Consider the following 26,306-nt stretch of genomic DNA (forward strand, 5'->3'; position numbering starts at 1 on the left):
TCTCCACCATATACTGGCACACTGGGAACACATTTACATCTGCATGAACTAAAAAAAAATTGGGGTTTCTTTAGTAAACCATCTAATGCAATCTTTGAAATTCTACCAGGTTTTCTAAATTACTTCTTAAAGGAATAGGGTTTTCACCTTTAGCAAAAACTTCAGGAGAGCACAGCTCTGTAGTTTGAAAGGCCCAGAGACCCTGCAGAGGGGCTTCTTCAGATCCTCTGTCTGCTATCGGGCATAGCTCAGGAACAGGGGGGAATGAGAGAGTGAGAGATTTATGCCATGCAGCACACATTCCTTTACGCAGAATCCAATAGTAAACTGAACACAGGAAGGAATTAGAAATCCCTGCATCGGATTTGTCCTCATGATTGCACTTGTGGGGATGGGAGATGAGCTTTTGACCTGGATGTAATCTTAAGGGACCTTAAGTTGGAAGGAAGCATGCAGAATCCAAATTGGCTTTGTAAATAAATAGGACCCTATGCTAAAAGAAAATAAGACATGAAAGTTGATTTATTCTCTCAGATGCTATTTGGTTCTCTTACAATCAATTCCAACTCTTTCTTCTGAAGAATGCAGCATGGGGAGTATACAAGAATCTGGAGGCGGAAGGGCTTGGAATTTTCTACACACCCGGAATGCAACATCATGGAGGCAAAGGGGGGAGGAACAAACTTGAATTAATGTACCATTGTACTTCCACCCCACCAGTTAATATGTGAAGTCAAAGGCTGGCCTGACACCAGGGGGATGGGTGTTTTTGCCCTTCCTAGGCTCCAGGGAAGCCTCTGGAGCCTGGGGACGGTAAAAAATGGTCCTACTGGCCCACCAGAAGTTGGGAAATGGGCTGTTTCTGGCTTCCAGAGGGCTTCTGCGGGAGGCAATTTTCACCCTCTCCAGGCACTGAATTATGGGTGTGGACACTCACGCAGATGCGAGTCTATGGAGAGGGGTGGCATACAAATCTAAATAATAATAATAATAATAATAATAATAATAATAATAATAATAATAATAATTGCACATGCATGAGTGCCCACACTCATAACGAAATCCCCTCCCACGTGTCCCGCCCCTTGCACATCCATGTGTAACCCACTGCGCATGGACACATGACCCCTCCCTGCTTTGGCTTCACATCTCAAAGCAGCAAAGGGAGAGGGGAAAAGCCTCTTCTCCAAACTGAGCTGGGAGAGGAAGAAAACCTCTTTCTCCAAATGGAACTGGGAAGAGGTGAAAGCATCTTTCCCAAAATGAAACTGGGAGGGGGCAAACCCTCTTTCCCCAAATGGAGCTGGGAGAGGGGGAAAGCCTTGCGTGCTCAAACAGCACTGTAGTGGAATCTCCAGAGACCTGGGAAGGCTCAGGCTGCAGAAAGTGGGGAGAAAGTATGAGCTTGTCTGACCAAAAACTCAGCTGGCTAGCAGGAGGCATTCACACATGTGCAGTGGAGAGGAATGGTCAATGGCTTACATGCCTGCAGAAAGGGCTCCGCATGCCACTTGTGGCATGTATGCCATAGGTTTGCCATCATAGAACTAGTGAGTTTCCTTGTCTCTCCACTTTCTTTTTACCTCTTGGATGCCTCAGTCTTCCTCCCAATTTTAGGACGTGTTTTTTTTAGCTTTTTAAAATGCAGATCTATCCATGATACTAAAATATAGGACAAAAGGAAGAAATTCTGTTTTCATTCCTTCCATTAATGAAAATATCATTAATAAGTGCAGCATTCAGCTACAAAAATGTTACCTGTCCCTATTTTAGGAAGGCATAGTCCTTGTTTCTACATAGTGGCACTTCCACTTCTTTTCCGGAAGAGCTATAACCTAAGGCAAGAGAGAAATATCAGGTATATTCCAGTTGAAGGAAATCCTTCAGTTTTTTCTCCATCTAGATGGAGTAAAATACAGCCTTAAAAATTAGCTCTAGCAACAGTCCCAATATGTACATGACCTCAAGTCCTTTCCCCTAAAAAACAAACAAAACAAAAATTATTCTGCTAGGAACTGGGTGACATGTTTCAGTGCTAGGGCTGATTTGCAGAAAAAGCTAATCTTCCTTTTCACTCATTTAAAAAATAAAATAAAATGTGGGTCGTTTCTAATTAACTTAAAGTGAGCCTGGGAGATCTCACTGATTGGACTTATTTCTTTAAAAATTAATATTAACTCAAAATATGTTTTCTTGCTTTATGCGGATTTTCTTGCCATTCAGTGAGGGACAAATGGGATAATTATTAAAATAACTACTAAAAAAATATTAAAAAATGGTTTGGTTTGGCTGAAGGCCTAGCCCAAGTATTGAAAAACTGTAGGTCTCTGCAAATTTTAAAGGGATGCTATGATTTGGCAAGTGCTAGGTTAGAACCAGTGAAGGGCTACCAAAATTTTTACTACCATTTGTGCCATTTGCTGGAGAACTGGGCTGTGCAAACAGCCCACTCCGGTGGAGAAGGAAGGGAAGGGAACCCAGTCCTGGTTGTCAGCTCTGCTCCCCTAGGAAGCAACCGCCGGGATCCCCCCTCTGGGTCTTTTGGCATGTGCGCCCATTGCTCTTCTGGTTTCCATTGTGTGCATGCGCCTCGGCTAACTTGTCTTCGTGCATACATACACTGTGGGCGTGGCTTATGCAGGATGCCCTGCATTTTCTTTCAACATCTTTCAGTGCAAATTGGGTGCTTTGGGGTGGAGCTCCATTTTCGCTACCCCACTGCGTTCCTCCCCCCCCCAAGTCTGGGCAGTAGCCCACCCCTGGTTGGAACAATACATTAATCCAGGTGGTAAAAGAGTCTTTTCTTCCTGTGTGCATGTACCTAGAAGACCCTCTTTTTAAGATAAAGAAATGATGTGCTTTGATATTTTGAATCTAAATCAGATTATTCTTTTTCAAGTGTCTCAAATCCCACTTTGAATTTGATTATTTTGACAGATCAAATCAAAATAATTCCTCAAATTGTTTTGAGTTGTAATTATTTTAATTCAATAAAAACAAGTGATGTTGGGTTTTTTAACTATATTTGGGATAAATCTCACTCATTATAATGTTGCCTGAATAAGTTATTTTGTTCCCAGTTCAGAAAGATCCTTTTCACGTTCCTTTTGTTTCCCCTACTCTATATAGACTTGAAATTAAATTATTTTTCAATGCTTTATTTTCTGTAAAAACTTAGGCAGATTGTTATCACTGACAGATAACAAGATAATAGCTCCTAGGGATATTTAGTGAAGTGAAAGTTTTTCTAATTATATAGTTTCATTTTTATTTGTTGATTCACCATTCTTCTTAATCAAAGTCTATCACTTTGTATAAAATAATTACCTACTGCCAGGTCAAGAAATTGTATCTCCAGGACCGCCTCCTGCTGCACGAATCCCAGCGACCAGTTAGGTCCCACAGAGTTGGCCTTCTCCGGGTCCCGTTGGCCTTCTCCGGGTCCCCGGGTTCTCCTGGGTCCCGCCAATGTCATTTGGCGGGACCCAGGAGAACAGCCTTCTCTGTGGCGGCCCCAACCCTCTGGAACCAGCTCCCCCCAGATATCAGAGTTGCCCCCACCCTCCTTGCCTTTCACAAGCTCCTTAAAACCCCCCTTGTTTTGTCAGGCATGGGGGAATTGAATTTTTTTTTCTCCCTTCCCCCTAGGCTTATAGAATTTATACATGGTATGTTTGTTGGTATGATTGGTCTCTTAAATTGGGTTTTTTTAGATTTGTTACATTGTTTTTTATTGTTGTTAGCCGCCCTGAGTCTTTGGAGAGGGGCAACATACAAATCTAAATAAACTAAACTAAACTAAACTAAATTATCCAACCTGGTATAGAAACAAATAGAATTAACAGGCATATTGAAGAAGTGATATTGAGCGGGTAAGTCAAATTCAACCAGATACCTGATTAACCATTGAGAACTATAACAGCTAACTTCCGCCGTTGTAATTCAGTCACAATTTTTTTTATATAATAATAATTAATGCTCAGATATAGATATATATTTATGAATTATTCCTTTTGAATACCTAGGATAACTTGGGGATGTGGATACAAAGTAAACTGCATATCCTTAGCAGTTATTAGATAATTTGCAGTTACATTTGTAAAATTCAGCTAATAGAAGTTGATCACTTGTTGAGATGAGCGACTATAGAAATCAATTAATCAATCAAACAAAAAATATAACTGGTTATCTTTGCTGACACAAGGAGCTCAGTGGTTAGAATGCAGTATTGCAGGTTAACTCTGCCAGCAGCCAGGAGTTTAATCCTGACCAGCTCACGGTTGAGTCAACTTTCCATCCTTCTGAGGTCAGTAAAATGAGGAGCCAGATTGTTGGAGTGACATATGCTGACTCTTTAAACTGCTTAGAGAAGGGTGTGAAGCACTGTGGCACTATTGCTATTTGAAGGGTTGGAGTCTGACAACAAATCAAAATCAGAATTATATACAGATTGCTAGATTTGGGTAGACCCATAGTATGCTAGCAATAAGTAGCTATTTACAGTGAAGTAATATTAAAATCACCATGAATTTCATGTAATAAAAAGGAGGGCCTAGGCCACTGATGGCTAATCTTTGTGGCACTGAGTGCCAAAACAGGAGCACATGTGCATGCAGCCCATATACTGGGAATTGGAAGAGCATGTGTACCCCACCCACCTGGTCTTCTGGTTTCTGGCATGCATGCATGTGCAAAGACCAGCTGCCCTGTACGCATACATGTGCCAGAAACTGGAAGAGTGTCAATGAAAGTAAGAGCACTAGCCACAGGAGGAAGGGCAGGAGTGACCGGCCAGGCACTGTGCAGTCTCCTCTCCCACCACTTCTGCCAAGGAAGTGCAACCGCTTTATTTATTTATTTATTAGACTTGTATGCTGCCCCTCTCTGAAGACTTCCCAGCCAGGGCACATCTTACTTCCCAGCCAGTGCCTCTTACTACTTCCCAGCAGGCATGCTGTCCCCGCATTCCTCCTGCGCGGTTCAGATCCTGTGCAGCCCCGCCACTCCAAAATAGTAGCAGTGACAGCAGCAGGGGAAAGGGCAGCCCCGCCACTCCCACACCATCAAGCTGGGCCCTTAGCAGCATCTCCATGCATGAGGACCTGAGTTCTCCTCTGGACCTCCAGGGGAAGCTTGCCTCCCCAACAACAGCTTCTCCTCCAGAATTGGTGGTGGTTCTCGCACTGCCCCTTCCAGCTGGAATGCTGGAGGAGCAGCCAGCGGGGAGGCCAGTTGCCCCAGGAGGGCCAGAGGAGAATGCAGCTCCTTACACATGGAGATGCCACTGAGGACCTAGCTCACCGGTAGGGGAGCAGTAGTGGTGGATGGCTGGTCACTCCTCTCCTTCCTCCTACAGCTGCACTGGGGCACCCAAGCTGGCCAGGTGCTCTGGCCAGGGATACGCATTTGTGCCATGTGCTGGAGAACCAGAAACTGGAAGGTGGGGAGGGAAGGGAACCCTGTCCTGGTTGACAGCTCTGCTCCTCTAGGAAGCAACCTCCAGGATCCTCTGGCATGTGCACCCATTGCTCTTCTGCTTTCCAGTGTGTGCATGCTCATCGGCCAACTTGTCTTCGTGCATGCATACATGCCAGAAAGTAGAATACCGGATGGCCAGTATGCATGTGTGCGCCCAAAACAGGAAGATCAACTTCCTGGTGCTTGCACACGTATCAGGCAGCTGCCCTTCTGGTTTCTGGTACTCCCGCGCACGTGAAAACCAGCTGGCTGGCGCACTGGAACCCAGAAGAGCAATGGGCAATGACTCCACATTTCAAAAGAGATGACTCTGAGTGTCACTTCCAGCACACATGCTATAGGTTCGCCATCACAAGCCTAAGGTCTTCCCCTTCCTTCCACTTCCTCCTTCTCTTATTCTTCTTGATAGGTATATATGTACTTGCTCTAGTTTAGTTAAGTTTCACACTAACAGAGTTAGAAATCTGAAATTTTAGAACAGTTTGTGCCTGGAAAATGAAGAGTTAATTCATGACAAATTAAAGGGCATGTAATTTTACGTAGCCTGGGCAGTCTTTCGTAATAGTCTTTTGTGACACAACCTAATGCAGAAATTATGTTTAAGTACTAGATGCGAGGAGCACAAACCACTGCAGAGAATATAAATCTTTATGTTCACCCACAGACATAATTCCATGTGGGTGGATGCAGCACAAACAGTCTTACGCAACTACCTGTCTGGATGACATATTCAGTGCAATCTTCCAAAGCAAAAGCAGTCATTTCAATTCCCTTCATAGATCCTAAAATTGCTCTTGATTAATATTTGCAGCTTGCATCAATACAGTAAAGCATCCTGTTGCTTTATCACCTCAATCTACTCACAATCCAAGCAGTACTTCCCCCACATTTTAATTGCTCTAAGACTGTGCCAACCTGATGTCTATCTACATTTTAAAATACAGAGATGAGAAAATTTTATAAGGTCTGTTCATCAGAGAGTATGAAGTATGAGTGGAATAATTACTCCAGATACATTTCTTCCAAAAAAATACCACCATATTCCAAAAGGAATTATTTATGTTGTTTAAGGCACAGGAGGAATTTATTAAAATAAAATGTATTAAGGAACAAAGAAATCAGAGGGAAGGTTATACTTTCACATCATGCCAGTATATTTTGCTATTTTTAAAAGCATTTGAGTGCTTATTTTTCATTTGACTATTTTTACATGGTTTTTTTTAATTATTATTATTATTATTATTATTATTATTATTATTATTTAGATTTGTATGCCGCCCCTCTCCGTAGGCTCCATAATTATACCATAAACTGCATAAGGTATTCTCTATTTTATATTTCATCCATATTTACATGGACTGCTATTGGACTAGCGTGATATAGTGCAGTGTTTTTCAACCTTTTTTCTTCAGGGGAACCCTTTGGTGTTGTCAGATTTCTGGTGCAACCCTGGTTGAAAAACACTGCATTAAGCTGTACATCCTGAAGCTGAAATAGAATTCTTTTATTGGCCAAGTGTGATTGGACACACAAGGAATTTGTCTTTGGTGCATATGCTCTCAGTGTACATTAAAAAAAAAGATACATTTGTCAAGAATCATGAGGTACAACACTTAATGATTGTCACAGGAGTCAAATAAGCAATCAAGAAACAATTAATATAAATCATAAGGATACAAGCAACAAATTACAGTCATAGTCATAAGTGGGAGATCGGTGATAGGAATGATGAGAAGACTAATAGTAATAGTAATGCAGCCTTAGAGGTTGGAGGCAGAATCAGCAAGTGCTGCTACTGTGTGGGGGTCTGTGGCTGTAGAGTAACAGAGAGACGGAGAGAGGGAGAGAGAGAGAGAGAGGCTGTGCCACGTACCCTCGCTGGGAGTGCCGGGCCTGAGCGGGGCAATAAGCGGAGGCCATTCACTCCATTCCACCCACTTTCCCTCCCCAGTTTTTGGCAGCAGTGGGGGCCGGTGGGAGGGTCGGAGTGAAGGCAAAGCTGGAGCGGATGCCTTCTGCTCCGCCTTCCACTGCTCCTGCCCTCTCAAGCCCTGAGTGTCAGGGGAATAGTAGGACGCACTCTCTTACAGTGCCCTGTGCAGGGAAAAGGCATATAATGATTTGGCTGCTTGGCCAAGTGCGGCAACATCTACGCAGACGTGGGAGGAGGAGTGGGAAAGAACCTTGAGCCGCCTGGCGCGCCTTGGCTCTGGACTTGGAAGCTCTGCGTCAGAAGAGCTGGAGAGGCAACTGCTCCTGCCTCCTCCACTTCTTCCTCTTGTCTCTGCAGCCTGCGCTTTGGCCCCACTGCTGCAGCAAGGGGCTAGAGGGACACTGCTGCTGCTGTCGGCACCAACGCCGCCACTGCTGCCACTTCTCCTCCTGCTTGGAGGCTGCTGCAGTCACGGAACCCCTGGCTGGCCCTTGCGGAACCCTTGGGTCCTTGGAATCCTGGTTGGACTAGATGACCTGCAAGGTCCCTTCCAACTTGAATTAATTAATTAATTAATTTTAATTTTTCTACTATTGCAATTGTTTTCACTTCATTTCAATTTGTTTGTTGTCCAAAGTCACTTGTTAAGATGTGTTGCATACAAATTGAATAAATAAATAATATAACACTTTTTTAAGAACCCACATATGGCAGCCTGCACTAAAACCAACCATAACAATAAGAATACAACAGTGACCTCACACATTAATCCCAGGCCTGGCAACAGAGTCCAGTTTTAAGGACCCCAACAGAATAGAACTGAGTTTAAGAAATTGGGGTTGAGATTAATTTAAAAATATGATTTTTTTTTAAAACGGATTCAGAATGAGATAAAGGTGGAGTTAGCAGTATATTTAAGCTATAGTAAATTGCAATCACTTGGAGGAAGAACGCAGAAAGAAATTAGAAGCACCTGGACATCATGATAGGGAAAGAAGCAGATAAAAGATCACAATGGTACTAATATATATATAGAAAATATAGAAGTCCTTAGTAGAGAGAAAAATTAGATTAGATTGAGAGATAAATTTTAAAAAATCATTAAAGATGGAACAAAAGATGATGTAATTCCATTTCCTGGAACAGCAATAGTCTAGCCATGTAAGTACAGAAATCAAGGCAGCGCATCTTAAACATACTGCAATTAAACCTTTGTCAATTATGATAGGCCAAATGCCTGGAATTATTTCCTATTTATATCTAAGAAAGCATTTGCTACTTTGCCTCTCAATTACTGTGTCCATATGCCATGCTTATTGATGAATAACTGAACCATGTTCACCCAAGCTCTCTAGGTTCACATGACATACTAGTTAAAATGTAGACAGTCTATGATTCAGTATGTTATATGAATATAGCCTCAGAACATGAGCCCATATTAGATAATAATAATAATAATAATAATAATAATAATAATAATAATAATAATAATAATAATACAGTAGTCCCTCGCTATATCGCGCTTCACCCACCACGGCTTCACTTCATCGCAGGTTTTGAAGTCAGTGTTGGCACAGATACGGCGCTTAGAAGTTTGGAAGGGCAGGACAAGCCAACCAGCCCGCGGCTGGGCAAATGATGAGCGGGGCAGGGACTGAGCTCCGGCGGAGGCCCGTCCCCTCATTCAACCCGCCTCGCCAATGCCGAGAAGGCAGTCTTTGGAGGCGCGCTTAGTGGTTGGTGGCGGCGGCGGTGTGCTTGGGGTTGTAGAAAGAGCTGGGAAGGAGGAGAAATTCCCCATCGCGGATTTCACCTATCGCGGCCGGGTCTGGAACGTAACACCAGCGATAGGTGAGGGACTACTGTAATAATAATAATAGAGCTGCAACGACTCTGGCATAAGCCAGTGAAAGTGGTCCCAGTGGTACTTGGCACGCTGGGCGCAGTACCAAAGGATCTCAGCGGACATTTGAAAACCATTGGAATTGACAAAATCTACATCTGTCAATTGCAAAAGGCCGCTTTACTGGGATCGGCAAACATAATTCACCGCTACATTATGCAGTCCTAGGAGCTTGGGAAGTGCCCGACTGGTGATGAAATATGAAATCCAGCATAGTGATCTCGTTTGCTGTGTTGTACTGACATAATAATAATAATAATAATAATAATAATAATAATAATAATAATAATAATATTGCTATAATCCTGCTGTCACTCATCCTACAGAAAACAAACCTAGGCTACTAAACTGCTAGGAATTCACTGAAAATTTCATACCTGCTGTATATGGATGACCTGATGTTGTACGAAAAATCAGAAACTGAGATACAGTCACTAACCAACACTGTGAATCTTCAGCAATGACATGGAGTTTGGCCTGGATAAATGTGCCACAATGGCAATGAAAAAGGGGGGAAATCACTGAAAGTGAGGGCATTGAAATGCCAAATGGTCAAACCATCAAATGCCACCACCTAGAAGCCTACAGATACTTGGGCATCTTGCAACTGGATAATATTAAGCATGGTCATGTGAAAACTGTGATCAGCAAAGATTACATCCAGAGGACCAGAAAAATTTTGAAGAGCAAACTGAATGGTGGCAACATTATCAAGGCTATAAATACTTGGGCCATACCTGTCATTAGATACACAGCTGGCATAGTGAACTCAAGCAGAGCTGTACCACCTGGACAGGAAAGCCAGAAAATTAATGACGATCCATCATGCACTACACCCCCGCAGTGACGTTGACAGGCTATATTTACTAAGAAAAATAGGCGGCAGAGGACTTTTGCAAGTGAAGCAGACAGTGGAAGAAGAGAAGCATGCATTAGCTGACTATGTGGAGAGCAAAGAGTCAGCGTTGATGGAGGTCAACAATAGGAAGCTTTTCAAGGTGAAGCAAACTAAGGACCAGTACAGAAATACTGTAACTCAATGTTGTATGGACAGTTGGCGGAACAAATCATTGCATGGCCAGTTCTTGGAGAAGATTAAAGGCAAAATGGATAAAGAAAAGACCTGGTCACGGCTTACAAGTGGAACACTCAAAAAGGAGACAGGACTAATATTGGCTGCACAAGAACAGGCCATTAGAATGAATGCTGTCAAAGCCAGAATTGAAAAATCAACAGATGACCCTAAGTGCAGATTCTTTAAAGAAACAGATGAAACAATTGATCACATACTCAGCTGCTGCAAAAAGATCCCACAGACTGACTACAAGCATAGACACAGATGATCCACTGGAACCTGTGCCAGAATTACCATCTACCAGTGGCAAAGAACTGGTGGGATCATAAGCCCGAAAAAGTGGTCGAAAATGAGCAAGCAAAACTACTGTGGGACTTCCAACTTCAGACTGACCGAATTTTGAAACATAACACACCAGACATTTTGATCGTGGGGAAAAAGAAAGTATAGATCATCGACATCACAATCCCTGGAGACAGCAGTGTTGAGGAGAAGCAGCTAGAGAAATTAGTGAAACATGAAGATCTAAAAATTGAGCTGCAACGACTCTGGCATAAGCCAGTGAAAGTGGTCCCAGTGGTACTTGGTACGCTAAGTGCAGTGCCAAAGGATCTCAGCGGACATTTGAAAGCCATCGGAATTGACAAAATCTCCATCTGTCAATTTCAAAAGGCCGCTTTACTGGGATTGGCACACATAATTTGCTGCTATATTACACAGTCCTAGGTGCTTGGGAAGTGCCCGACTGGTGATGAAATACGAAATCCAGCATAGTGATCTCATTTGCTGTGTTGTATTGACAATAATAATAATAATAATAATAATAATAATAATAATAATAATAATAATACCAGAATTGGAAGGGACCTTGGACGCCTTCTAGTCCAACCCCCTGCTTAGGCAGGAAACCCTACACTACTTGAGACAGATGGTTATCTAACATCTTCTTAAAAACCTCCGGTGTTGGAGCATTTACAACTTCTGGAGACAAGCTGTTCCACTGATTAATTATTCTGTCAGAAAATTTCTCCTTAGTCTAAGTTACTTCCCTCCTTGTTTAGTTTCCACCCATTACTTCTTGTTCTACCATCAGGTGCTTTGGAGAATAGTTTGACTGCCTCCTCTTTGTGGCAACCCCTGAGATACTGGAAGACTGCTAACATGCCTCCCCTGGTCCTTCTTTTCATTAAACTAGCCATGCCCAATTCCTGCAACCATTCTTCATATGTTTTGGTCTCTAGTCTCCTAATCATCTTTGTTACTCTTCTCTGCATTCTTTCTAGAGTCTCAACATCCTTTTTGCATCGTGGTGACCAAAACTGAATGCAGTATTCCAGGTGTGGCCTTACCAAGGCCTTATAAAGTGGTATTAACACTTCACGTAATCTTGATTCTATCCCTCTGTTAATGCAGCCTAGAACTGTGTTGGCTTTTCTGAAAGCTGCTGCACACTGCTGGTTCATATTTAAACAGCAGTCCACTAGGACTCCAAGATCCCTTTCACAGTTACTATTGTTGAGCAATGTACCACATATGTTATAGCTGTGCATTTTGTTTTTCTTGCCTAAATGTAGAACCATACTTTTTTCAGCATTCAATTTCATTTCATTTTCAGTTTATCATCAAAAATGCTGTTTCTATTATTTCAGATGTGTGCAGTCGTATCAATTACAGGTAGTCCTCATTTGGCAACCACTATTGAGGCCAGCAACGGAGTCATTAAGCAAAACTATCACTAAGTGAAAAGTCACAAGACGATCATTGGGTTCAGGATTTTGCTTCAGTTTTCCTTTGCTTTACAGCATCAGAAGAATATAACCTCGAGCAGCCAGGTGAGCCAAAACAGGAGGAGGTTTTCCTGAACTTGACTCACAAAAAGGCAAGTAAAATAATAAATCATTTGGGATATTCATCTGGCCCTGGATAATTTGCAAGAAAAAAAATGTTATTTGTACTTATATTCACAATGAATGTAAAGCAAATATATAATTTGTGTCCCAGGATAATGTTGCAGAATCCAGTCTGAATTTTTCACAGAGACCAAGATTTATTCTTCCAAGCTTTCGGACTCAACAGTAAAGCCCATCCTCAGGGTACAGCTCTCTCTGCAGAATATATTTACATTCATTGGAGAGAAAGGGATTACAAGAGAGTAAGCAGGCACACAATAGGGAATGTGCTCAAAAAGAATGTGCTAGCACCAGATGTTTGCCTAGCATGCTAGGGATTGAGAGGCAGGAATTGCATAGGAGGCAAACAAAAGTCTTTAGTATCAAACTGCTTAGGATCTTATCAATTTCAGATAGCAACTAATTAAAGTCTGAGCTTGTTAACTTGCAGTTAGCACTTTTTAGGGACAAATTGCACTGCAGAGAAAAGCAGTTCAGGGAAAAAATAGCTTGTTTAGGCAATCTCTCCACTCTCCAAGAGAAGGAAAAACAAAATTTTAAAAATGGGTCAGACAGAGGACAATGCATACTGACTGTAATGGCAAAAGTGTCTGAGAGAGAGATATGCTGCAAAGCTACAATTACTTTTTCATTACCATCATAACTACAAATGATCACTATTCAAGGCAATAGCTAAACGAGAACTACCTGTATTAACTAAGACATAACCAATTCTGACACCAGCAAACAATTGGTTCTGCCCTGGCTTCTCCTTCTCCAGGTGAGGTTGGGCTGACCTAATGAATCTCATGGATCTTGTTTAGTGGGAAATCAAACTAGTTTTGTTCCTGTGCCACAGCAACTAATAGACTCATAGGAGCCATGGTTGTAAAGGAGACAAGTGGAAGGGATACCATCTGCAAGAGAATGCTGCTGGATATTGTACATTTTACCATTCAACCATAGTTTCTGAGCCTCTGTGTTATCTTCCGAGGAACAAGAACTATTGAACACCAGTTCTCAAGCAACAGATCATAATGGCTGGACAACTTTCTAACCACTACTTAATTTTTGCAGACCACAAACTCATCAAACATTCTGAACAATCTCAAAGTCGTTGCCCAAACAAACAAAAAGAAACTCAGAAAGGGGAAAACTAGGAATAAATGTGTTTTTTCAAGAACATTTACTGGCTTTTCAGCTTGTGGTACGGGAACAGCAACAGGAGAATACCAGATTTTCACATAATTTATTCCCAATTTTAATAATTTTCACCTAACAGATATTATAATCAAATAATGCAATAGGTTTATAAACAGAAAATAACAAAATAGGAGAAACAGGGAAGTAAATAATAATGGAATACATTGCAAATATTGATACTGGGAAATGGATATGAATAGATAGCTTGAAACATCGATAGGAAATTGTACCCGTATTAGTGAAATATGGCTCTAAAGATACATGTACAGTCAGATTTAAACAAAGGGTAATAATCATCATACCTCAGTTTAACTTTTTGATTTTTCAATAAGAAAATATTTCCTAGTTATATACAGGATGAAAATTATTATATGGTATTTATACATATGGTTCATTCATTCCAGATTTGATTTTAACCCAAATCAACTGCTTGGTGTGTTTTTTTCTGAAACCAATCCACTCAGCTTTATAACTTGTGACCTTATCTGTGGCCTGCTTATTATAGCCTACAACAAAACTTTAGGATATGTAACTCTAAATCTCAATTGGTTTAAGTCATGGATGCAGTGGTGAAATCCAAAAATTTTCCTACCATTTATGTGGGTGTGGCTTGGTAGGCATGGCTCGAGGGAGTGTCATATGACTGGGTGGATGTGGCCAACATTTTTTTAACTTTTTAAAGCATTTTTTAACTACCAGTTCTATCTTATATTTTTTTTAAAAGTTCCGACAATCAGCTGTGGCAATCAGCTGTGCCCATGATCATTGATAGCTTTTAAAAAAAACTTTAAAAAAAACATTTCAAAGCATTTTTTACTCGTTATTCGCCAGAACCAATAGTAAAAAAATGCTTTCAAAAAGTTTTTTAAAAGGGTCCCAATGACTACGCAGCACAGCTGATTGTCACAGCTGATTGTCGGAACCTTATCTTTTTTTAACTTTTTAAAAACATTTTTTTATACTTTTGGTTCAGGTGAACTGGCCCAAACTGGTAGTATTTCACCCCTATATGGATGTACTTACATTGAATACCTATACAGTGTTCCCTCACTTTTCACGGAGGAATGCGTTCCGAGACCGCCCGCGATAGTTGAATTTCCACAAAGTAGAGATGCGGAAGTAAATACACTATTTTTGGCTAGGAACAGTATCACAAGCCTTCCCTTAACACATTAAACCCCTAAATTGCAATTTTCCATTCCCTTAGCAACCATTCAGATTATTACTCACCATATTTATTTATTAAAGTTTATTTAAAAAAACATTTATTAAAGGCAGACGAAAGTCTGACGTCATCGGGTGGGAAAAACCATGGTATAGGGAAAAAACCCCGCAAAGTATTTTTTAATTAATATTTTTGAAAAACCGTGGTATAAACTTTCCGCGAAGTTCGAATCCGCAGAAATCGAGGGACTGTATAACTGGACTGTATCTACTAAAACAATATGAACTTTTGGGGGGAAATTATAAGATAACTCAACAATATATATTAGAATTAAGGATTTGCTATACATTAATACTGCTTTCCTAAACAGAGTGCAACAGTCAGTCTGGTTTTCTACATTACTTCATTCTAAAGTTTTGACTGTTAAAATAAATAGCCTTTCAATAAGAATGAAACAGCAATGAATATCTAAGCATTGCAATCCATTAAGGTTTATGAACATAATCCATAAAGTACAAAGGTTTGAATATTAATCTTCAAGGATATCTTGGCTTTTAAAATAGCTATTGGCAAATGAGATATTTTTCTATATTGAATTATTAGAGTTAAACTTCTTTCTTCTTACCATTGTTAGAATTCTTCAAGAACAAACCAAGAACAAAATTAATGAAAACAATGAAATACTTCAGAGAGGATTACTTTTTAATAATATTCCTTGACACTCTATGTATCTTAGAGCTTTATGGTACACTATAGTGTTTGCAACAAACAGGAATTAAGGAGCTATTGTGTGACTAAGATAGTTGTCATATGTGGTAGTATAAGATAGTAGACTCAGCACTTCAGATATGAACCCTAAGTCACAATGTTTTAAATTTAGAATTCGCTAATGTTTAAAAGCTCCAGCATTGCCATTTTGTTTGCAGTAGAGAAAATCAATGCAATTCTACAATGGAACCCTTGTTATAATTCTTACACGAAATTTTGAGTTTATGGCATTTATGAGTATTACATTAAAAGCACTTTATTTTTATATGCTTTATCATATGTTTCAGGCAAACCATCTTTTAATATTATTTATAATGCTTCAAATAGTCTAATTTAAAGTTATATCAAATGACAGAACAGCATTTTAAAAGGGGAATTAGAGGAGAACAAATTTCTTAGTTTTATTACAATATTACCAATACTATGGCAAGTGACTCAAGAGATTATTTCAGGCATCCAAACAATTTATTTGGTTATTGAATTTATGTCTGCATTTCCCCCCAACAGTTGAACTCAACTAAGTTAACATTTTAATACAGGAAAATATATATATAAAATATTTTTTTAAACAATCATTAAAACAGTTTTCATCTAATCAATTAAAATCTGATGTAGCCATCAACCTGGATATCCCACCCCCGCAAAAAATCTGATTAATGAAAACTTATAATGGATTTAAAGCAAATATCAAATTTATAAGCAGACCGGAAAAATGAGAGTGTACCAGTTTTGTAAGTAGTGCCCAACTACTTACAAAACTGGCACGCTCTCCTTTTTTCAACAGGTTTTTAACTAATTACTGAATTACTGGCAGGGTATAATTTAAGATATAATTTTAATAGCAGATCTTAGTATTGAAATACAGGAAATGAATCTGTGAGTATTTATTTCACAACCAAGTATCATACTTTGGATGAGCTTTGATTTTCTGACAGACATTAGATGACTTTTTTTAAAATAAAGGAATCAATGTGGTAGTTATATTACCTAATCTTAAGAAATTAATAGTAATGTACATACTACACATCCAACTATTAGTTTCTGTAGCTTATAATCAAGTTTTTACAATTTCTCCTCCCCTAGAGCCAAGGATGGACAGTCGATACAGTCTTTAGGAGGTAGTACCTACAGCCACTCAGTCTTGTCTGCGTTAAGTCTGAGCTTGTTGACACCCATCTAGACCCTCACAGCTTCTAAGTACTGTCACATCACATCCACTGTGTCACTGAACTGATGTGGGGTGGAGATATACAACTTGGTATCATCAGCATATTGCTGATACTTCACTCCAAAATGGCAGATGACCTCACCCAGTGGTGATATTAAATAGGAGGGGAGAGAGAACTGAGCCCTGAGGCACTCCGCAAACAAGGAGTCTAGGGGTCGATCTCTGTCCTCCTGCCCACATCGACTGTGAACGGCCAAAGAGATAGGAGGAAAACCACCACAGTGTGGTGCCTCCCTACCCCAACTCCCTTAGTCGTCCCCGAAGGATACCATGGTCAATGGTATCGAAAGCCACTGAGAGGTTAAGCATTTGCAAGAACTTTAAAATATCCTATACAACTAATCCTTGACTTATGATCACAATTGAGTCCAAAATTTCTGTTGCTAAGTGAGAATTGTTACATGAATTTTGTCCCGTTTTATGACTTTACTTGCCACAGTTGTTAAGTGAATTACGGTAATTGTTAGTAACATGTGTGTCTAGTGAATCTGATTTTTCCACTGACTGTCTTTGTCAGAAGATCAAAAACTGTGATTACATGACCCAGGAACATTGCAACTATCATAAATAAGAGCCAATTGCCAAGCGTCTGAATTTTGATCACAAAATCAGAAGCATTCTGAAATTGTGTGAAAAAAAGTGATAGCTCACTTTTTCTGGTACAGTTGTAACTTTGAACAGTCACTAAATTGTTGTAAGTCGAGGAGTATCTCTTTTAACAAATTAGTGGCTGAAGGTCTTAAATATATTGTATGTTCCTTGTGAAAATTAACCAAATGTATTATTTTACTGGATATTTTTAGAAGATGGACTTTCAATTTCACTTGTTGGAAAAGGAAAAATAGATGAGAAAAAACTTACTTGTACTGTATAATGTAGCCTTGTTCCACTACTACTCTAATTTAGTTTTATATGGTGTTCTAAAGATCAATATGGTTTAAAGAATGTGAATATACTGTACTTACCAAAAAATGAAAATTCTCTGTTAGGAATTATAGATTTAGAACAAAAGTAATTAGCCTTCAAAGTTAGGAAGCATATGAATTAAGATTTACACTCCTGGGTTATCACTGTGTGTGTTTATTAAACAAAATATAATGGAAGACTGATAAATCTTACTGCATATGGTCAGAGGTTGTCAGCCTTTCTAAGTCGGGAAACAGACACCACTATGACCACGAAAAAAAATGTAATTCATTGTTTTAGAGTATAACAACAATTTTTTGAAAACCAGGTAGGTTTTCCCTCTTCCCTTCTTACTCTAAAGACAATCAAGGAGAATTTTTTCTCCTCATCCCCTCTTCCTTCCAAATGCTAAGTGGATGTTTACCTAAACATTTTTTTGCATCCCTTCCTCAAGGTTAGCTCCAAATTTGTCTATCTACAGGGATTAATATTGTGTTGAAAACCAGAATTATCTATTTCTTTGTTTTTGATTTTTTAATTCTTATTTGCCCTATTTGGCTTAAAACAATTTTAAAAATTAAAGAATTGACCTCCCCTCCCATTATTTCTTCTGTCTCTCTTTCATAAACATTCATAACCTCATGGAAGTTTCCTTCAATCACTCGCATAAACAAATACAGTTGTCCAACTCAGCAGAGAAAGAGGGATACATATTCACTTCTGATACGTTAATCAAAAGGAATATAGAAAAATTCTTTTCTGCCACAGCTGATTGCCATGAGGGATATGATCTACATTTCAAACAATTGATTTCAAGACCAGTGATTTGCCATGAGGACCTTGTATCAAGACTGTCTTCCGTTTTATTTTTCCCATAATTCATTCAAGATCCCCTTCATATTGTATATTAATTGCTGCTTTGAGTTGATTTTATTTAGACCTAAAACCAGGAGATGTATGTTGCTATTTCTTCATCTCAATATATATCCTCAAATATTTTCCATTTTAACCATATATGCAGGAGTCAGCAATTTTATGCCCACAACACCACTAGATGGCACCCATGACATCAAAAGAGAGATTGAGATTTTGATAGGTGTACAGTATACAGTATGTATTCCAACACAGATATTTTGAGATTGGCTTTCACGTAGGAATAAGATCTCATTCATTAAAAAAAAAAACAGGTAAGGGAAATACTTGTAGTTAGCGTTGTTAAATCATTTTATTTTGTTTAAAGAGGTTATAATAAATTCAATAAAATGTAGAATAAAAATAGTATGTTCAAAATTGTTATACCATCCATTATAATTATAATTAGATCAAGAACAATTAGAGCTGTTGATACAATATATACAATATAAGAACGGCCTCAACAAATAAATATTTATTTATTACTAAAGAACTTCACAGTGGCTACTCAGAGAATTAATGTCCAATGGAAGGAAAAAAATTGTGGCATGGGCATAACTGAACTGAATATCAACATGCTTTGAACATCTGGTCAATATTTTCCGAACATAAAGTTCAATAAACCTATATTCAAATAAGATTCTTCCTACAGTAATTTTTTGATTAGCATTTAAAAACACAACTTCTTGAAAATGGTTGCAAGCTGATTAGTTGCCAGAGAACAGCTCTAAAATTAAGCATGATATGTCTGTAATCAGTAGTTTTATAAACAATTTCAAGAATGATCTATTATTCAGTCTTATTTATTTTTTTCATTCCAATGATTTTGTTGGCAGAGCAAAAAGGATTTTCAGGACACATTAGACTTCCAGGCCTAATAAAACCTATCCTTTTCAGCAAAAGTTAGGGCCCTGAAAATATGGTCATGCTTCATTGAAGAAAGAAGTTTTTTCTACTCTCCCTACTGTTCTACTTCCTAACATTTCTACTGGAGGACAAATCAAATCTGGACATGGGTAATCAGTATAAAGTCAAAGAAAAGGATTTTTGATAAAAGATTCCAGAGTGAGAGCTTGCTTCTCAGATACAGGTCGTTTGAGATGATCCTGCTTATATCCATTTCACTCAGGCTCTTGGCTATGACTACTGATGAAATATAGAGGAATCTATGCAACAGTGCATTGTAATTAGTACAAATGCAGTTCTCAGTGGCATCAATGTAATCAATTATTACATTATTTTGAGTCACCTGGCTAGACTGATACTAAATGAATTTCTGTTGGAAGCAGCAAAAGCGACAGTAAGGTGTGATTATGGTGCGCATTGCATGAAAAATGTTATGGCTGCCTATTTTAAATAAATAACCCTGGATGGCTAAAAACCTATATACAACAGAAAAGCAGTGTATAATAAAGCTTCCAGAAGGAAAACAAAAATCCCATATAAAATAATTGTAATATAGGAAGCAAAGCATCATACAAGTTGACAAACAAATAAATATGGAATGGAATGGAATAGAATGAATAGAATAGAATTCTTTATTGTCCAAGGGTGATTGGACACAGAAGGAATTTGTCTTGGTGCATAAGCTTTCAGTGTACATAAAATAAAAGATACATTTATCAAGATTCATGATTGCCATAGGGGTCAAATAAGCAATGAGGAAACAATCAATACTAATAAAAATCTTAAGGATACAAGCAACAAGTTACAGTCATACAGAACACCATACAGAATATGGTGCCTTAGGATGAAGATGTTAGTAAAGTCCAACATATATTTATAATAATTAATGCTTATTTATTATATTTATATGTCATCCAGCAACTCTAGGTGGTCTACAAATTGTTGAACCCATTTGTTAAGAAGGAACAATAAAAAACAACACTAAGAATATTTATTTATTTTAATGGCTACTCATCTTGCTAAGCACTTTATTGGATGTCTAACAAATATATAAAAATACAATAAAAATGGAACAAACAAAAACAAAATAACATAAAACAGCCACTGAGGCAATGGTGGGCTGCTACAGGTACGGTCAGGTACGCAGTACCAGTAGCAAATTTTGGGGTTTTTTTCTTTTTTCCCCTTCTGGGCTCTGGGTATGTTTTTCCTATTGCAGTAAATGAGGTTGAATGTGTATAATTTTAGAAGAGCTGTGTGTGTGTGTCTGTACATACACTTTATATAGTAGATAATCAGGGGTGGGCTACTGCCTAGATGGGGAGGAACGCAGTGGGGTAGCGAAAATGGAGCTGCACCCAATTTGCACTGAAAGATGTTGAAACAAAATGCATAAACCACACCCACAGTGTGGTAGTGAAAACTTTGGTAGCGCATCACTGCACTGTGGACACCATACAACAAATAAATATGGGTTCATCTACTCCCCTAACCCATGTGCCTGGGAAAACAAGTAGATTCGAAGATCCCCCAACAGAATCGTGACCTAATAGAGAACTAAAGGAAACTTCCACCAAACCTTCATGTATTTTATCAAATATCACTTTTTTTTCAATTTACCAATTTAGTATTGTCTATGCAGGTTGAGCTTGGTGAAGTAAATAAATCTGATTTAATCATGTTTTGTTAAAAAGTTACATTAATTGGAATCATACGCGTACCTTTTTTGGCTCAGGTGCCAAAAGGGTGCGTGTGTATGCGATAGTGAGTGTGTGCGTGCCCACATCCATAATGCAATGCCCTCCCTGCACATACAGTGATCCCCCGCTCGTTGCGAGGGTTCCGTTCCAGCACCCCCCGCAACGAGCGGGTTTTCGCGAAGTAGCGCTGCGGAAGTAAAAACACCATCTGCGCATGTGCAGATGGTGTTTTTACTCCCACAGCGCTAGCGAGGAGCCGAAGATTGGGGGCGGCGCGGCTGTTTTAAAACGTCGCCGCCGGCATGGGGGGCTTCCTAGCAGCCCCCCAAACCCGGGTTGGGGGTCCGGGGGGTGCTGGCAAGCCCCCCCATGCCGGCGGCGACATTTTAAAACAGCCGCGCCGCCCCCAATCTTCGGCTCCTTGCTAGCGGGCAGGCAGGCGGCGGACAAGCCGTTCGCTGGTGCTCGGTCTCGCCGCTTTCGAGCTGAGTCCTGCAGCGAATTCGCTTCAGGACTCAGCTCGAAAGCGGCGAGACCGAGCGCCAGCGAACGGCTTGTCCGCGCTCGGTCTCGCCGCTTTCGAGTTGAGTCCTGCAGCGAATTCGCTTCAGGACTCAGCTCGAAAGCGGCGAGACTGAGCGCCAGCGAACGGCTTGTCCGCGCTCGGTCTCGCCGCTTTCGAGCTGAGTCCTGCAGCGAATTCGCTTCAGGACTCAGCTCGAAAGCGGCGAGACCGAGCGCCAGCGAACGGCTTGTCCGCGCTCGGTTTCGCCGCTTTCGAGCTGAGTCCTGCAGCGAATTTGCTTCAGGACTCAGCTCGAAAGCGGCGAGACCGAGCGCCAGCGAACGGCTTGTCCGCGCTCGGTCTCGCCGCTTTCGAGCTGAGTCCTGCAGCGAATTCGCTTCAGGACTCAGCTCGAAAGCGGCGAGACCGAGCGCCAGCGAACGGCTTGTCCGCGCTCGGTTTCGCCGCTTTCGAGCTGAGTCCTGCAGCGAATTTGCTTCAGGACTCAGCTCGAAAGCGGCGAGACCGAGCGCCAGCGAACGGCTTGTCCGCGCTCGGTCTCGCTGCTTTCGAGCTGAGTCCTGAAGCGAATTCGCTTCAGGACTCAGCTCGAAAGCGGCGAGAATGAACGGCGTGGGCGGGCGAAGGGCGGGCGGCAGCGAGGAGTTTGCGTGGGCGGTGGGGAAACTCCTTGCTGATGCCCGCTGCTCGCCCTCCCGCCAGCAAGAGGGGGAAGACCCAGGGAAGCCGCCCAGCAGCTGATCTGCCGGGCGCCATCTACGCATGCGTGCCCATAGAAAAAAGGGCACGCATGCGCAGATGGTGTTTTGACTTCCGGGTTGAAAAATCGCAAATTACCCTGTTCGCAATGGTCGGGGACGCAATAACCGGGGGATCACTGTATATACACAACTCCTGCACTGCATGCCCTTTGCATGCGCACAAGCCCCCGCATGGTCCCCACACACATACACACAGGCCTCACTGAAGCCTCAGTTGGGTTGTTTTTCACCATCCCCATGATAGCTTTCCTGAAGCCTGGAGAGAGCGAAAACGGCCGAAAAGAAGCCCAAAAATTAACTGCGGCCAGGATAATTTATGCGCAAAATTGAAAAGGGGAAAATATACCCAAAAAAGAGGAAGTTATTAAGAAAATATTAGACTGCGCTGAAATGGATATGATGACAAGACGGTTAAAAGATCAAGAAGAAACAGAATTTTATGAGATATGGAACAAAGTGTATATATAAATAAATAAGAAGAAATATTAAAAATAAAAAAATAAGACAATTGTATTAGTAGAGATATGATTTAAGAGTTATGTTAGAATTAGTTTAAATATGAAGATTTACTATATAAGGTAAAACAAATTCCTTCTTTTCATTTAAATAAGTTGATTTTAAATACTTTTGAATGTATTCTTTTTTCTGTATTGAAATTTTACTTCTAGAATAAGCGGGGAAGATACAACCCCACTTCTATGTTAAATGTATGTTTGTCAGTTTTATCTATTTTAAGAAAATTAATAAAATATATTGGGGGGGGAAAAAGAAGCCCAAAAATCAGCTGACTAGTGCTCACATGCACACTGGAGCAACATAGGGCAAAGCCTCATGTGCCCTCAGATATGGCTTTGTGTGCCACCTGTGGCACCTATGCCATAGGTTTGCCATCACTGCACTATAATATACCTAAAATAGCGTTTCTAAAGTACAGTGCTTCATATTTATAATGCATTAGGCCAAAATCAAGTAGACATTATATCCATGACATAATATAATGCATGAATTCAATTAATATTTAATTGATATTTTTAGCTGGCAGTCATGTTCAATTTTACTATAGGAAAGCTAGGAATAAAATTAGGGAGTTCCATGTGTAAAATTCCTCTTTTCCCATGGGTTGCTATTGGTGGGGTAGACGACTGCACATCGGTAGTGCCTGCCAGATTGCACAATTTGCACGTGACAGCTACGGTGCCAGTCCTTCGGGCACCACCGTCTTGTTTCTTTAATTTTTCATATTTTTTGCTTTGCGTGTATGCGCAGAAGCAAAATCTTACGAGAGTACACTTATGCGTGTGAGATTCAGTGACTTTTTGCTTCTGTGCATGTGCAGAAGAAAAATATCACTCAAATCTTGTGCATGCATGTGTCCCATCATGAGATTTTTGCACATTTTTGCTTTGAGCACATGCGTAGAAGCAAAATCATGCTGGGGACACGCACACGAAACAATCCAAAACTGTGTGTGCAGCGCACCAGTAGCGGCTGGTAATAACAATCCACTCCTACACAGAGCTACAATCATAGAAACAGAAACAGAGAAAGACCTCATGGTCCATCCAGTCTGCCCTTATACTATTTCCTGTATTTTATCTTAGGATGGATATATGTTTATCCCAGGCATGTTTAAATTCAGTTACTGTGGATTTACCAACCACGTCTGCTGGAAGTTTGTTCCAAGCATCCACTACTCTTTCAGTAAAATAATATTTTCTCATGTTGCTTCTGATCTTTCCCCCAACTAATCTCAGATTGTGCCCCCTTGTTCTTGTGTTCACTTTCCTATTAAAAATACTTCCCTCCTGAACCTTATTTAACCCTTTAACATATTTAAAGGGTTTAAATCCTTTTATTTATCTAGAAAAGTACTGTGAGTTTCTTCAATTGATTTAAAAGTAATATCTTTAGTAGAGGATTGGGAGAAATGAATATATTTCACTAGGATGTATTTACATTTATCCATGAAATATGCCAACAGCCTAGATAACTAAATAAAAATGCTAAAAGTTGCCGGATTGTTCAAACGTACACCTACAAATATACACATAGAGGTTGTGGTATAACTCAAAGACTATCACGTACTGCCGAATGGTTTTTTTTGCAAATGTGTATAAATACTATGGATTTCATTGATTGTAATAGGCAGGATTTTTAAAAATAAAAATATTGTTTGGAATATTAAAATAGTTTTTGTTCCTTTTATTTATTTTTAAAAGAAAAATGAATGCCTAAATCATTTTCTATAAAAAGCAAGTCAAACGAACAGAGAGAATAGTCAGCACTAACAATGTTACCTACTTGGGTAATTAAATGTCTGGAAAAAACCCACCAATCTCAGAGAGCATCAAGAACCCCAGTGTTCAACCCTGAGCTATAAATATTTTCTTTTATCAATATTGAGAGACTATGTTGACTTTTAGAAGGACTGGAAACTTATGCTTTTTCTTAATCTTAAGAGGATATGAAAAGTATAGCTCAAGAGGATGTCCCCAGATTTTGCTGCCTCTCAATATTTTATTGGGGATCTGGAACTTTCTAATAGAACATTTCATCTCTGGCACAGAGATGCTTTATAGCCTTTGGTCCTTGGAAATGCTATGTAATTTCACTGGGTGATATACCTTTTAATATTGATAGTTGAAGTCACTGAAAAAAAGTCATCTAAAGCTTTGAACCTGATGATGGTTTGTATGCTGATGATATATACCCACTCTTTGTTCTCCATCTATTAATCTCATAACAAAGAGACTGCATCTGAAAAAAAATGTTTGAAGGTATTTCTATAATACAGATGAAAGCAAACAAAACAATCCAGACAATGTGTGAAGGTCGCCCAGAAAGTAATGCACCACATTTTTTTTTTCTCAGCCTACAGTAATGGTACACATGCAAAACTTTCGATATACATTATTTGAATTGTCAGGAGTGCATGTGTAAATTTTGCATTTCTTCAAACAGATAGCGTAGCTGCAGCAGTGTTTTGAAATGGCGTCTGTAAGTGATGTACATTAAAAACAGCGTGTCGTCATTGAATTTCTCACTGTGAAGAAAGAAACTGTTGGGAACATTCACAAACATTTGTGTAATGCTTATGGAGAGTCGCTGGGAACAGAGGGTGAGGCCATTAGAAGAACAGAACAGAAGAACAGAGGGTGAGGCCATTAGAACAAAGAGTGGTACCGACAGGGCATACATGCCCTTGTGTCTCGCTGGAGGAAGGCCACAGAACAGGATGGAGATTATGTGGAAAAAAGAGGGAGTGTAGAAGAAACACCATTCTTTCTTGCGTGTAAGTTTCAATGTGTTCAATAAATAATTGTTGAAGAAAAAAATGTGGCCCATTACTTTTTGGGTGACCCTCATAGATGTTGCATGTATGAGATCAGTTGTCTATATCAGGGGTCCCCAAACCTTTTACACAGGGGGCCAGTTCACTGTCCCATGGACTGTTAAAGGGCCGGACTATTAAAAAAAACCATGAACAAATCCCTATGCACACTGCACATACCTTATTTTAAAGTAAAAAACAAAATGGGAACGTACTATTTAGAGGGGGGGGAGTCTGAAATCCATATATGTTTATGTTTTGTTTTTAATTTTCTTTTGTTAACATCTGATTGGCTATACAAGGCTTTCTTGGTTTATAGAAAAATGTATAAAGAAAGAAGGAAGTACTTTGGCATAATGGTTAATAAGTTAGAAATATAATTGGTGTTGTACTTCTTGAAGGAACATTAAGGAGGGAATTTAATTAAAAGAAAAATATGTACCTGGATGACATAAGAAAAAAAACTTTAGCAACTTTTTTGAGGATTGATATTAGTTACTAACAAAATACCGCATTTTATTCATGGAAAATTAGATGGTACACTGTATTGTTTGAATGTAAGTTGAGAGAAAAAATTTAAAACATTTACACCCCCCCCCAAAAAAAGTCCTTCTTTCCTCCA

The 26,306-nt window shown here is 39.7% G+C and overlaps 1 protein-coding gene across 1 annotated transcript in view; it reads right to left on the reverse strand.

Moving 5' to 3' along the window:
* The window catches only part of MYT1L (myelin transcription factor 1 like), a 312,289-nt gene that overhangs the window by 273,024 nt on the left and 12,959 nt on the right, over positions 1–26,306 (reverse strand). The window lies entirely within an intron of this gene.

The sequence above is a fragment of the Erythrolamprus reginae genome, chromosome 1 (assembly GCF_031021105.1).
Source record: "Erythrolamprus reginae isolate rEryReg1 chromosome 1, rEryReg1.hap1, whole genome shotgun sequence".
Classification (NCBI taxonomy): Eukaryota; Metazoa; Chordata; class Lepidosauria; order Squamata; family Dipsadidae; genus Erythrolamprus; species Erythrolamprus reginae.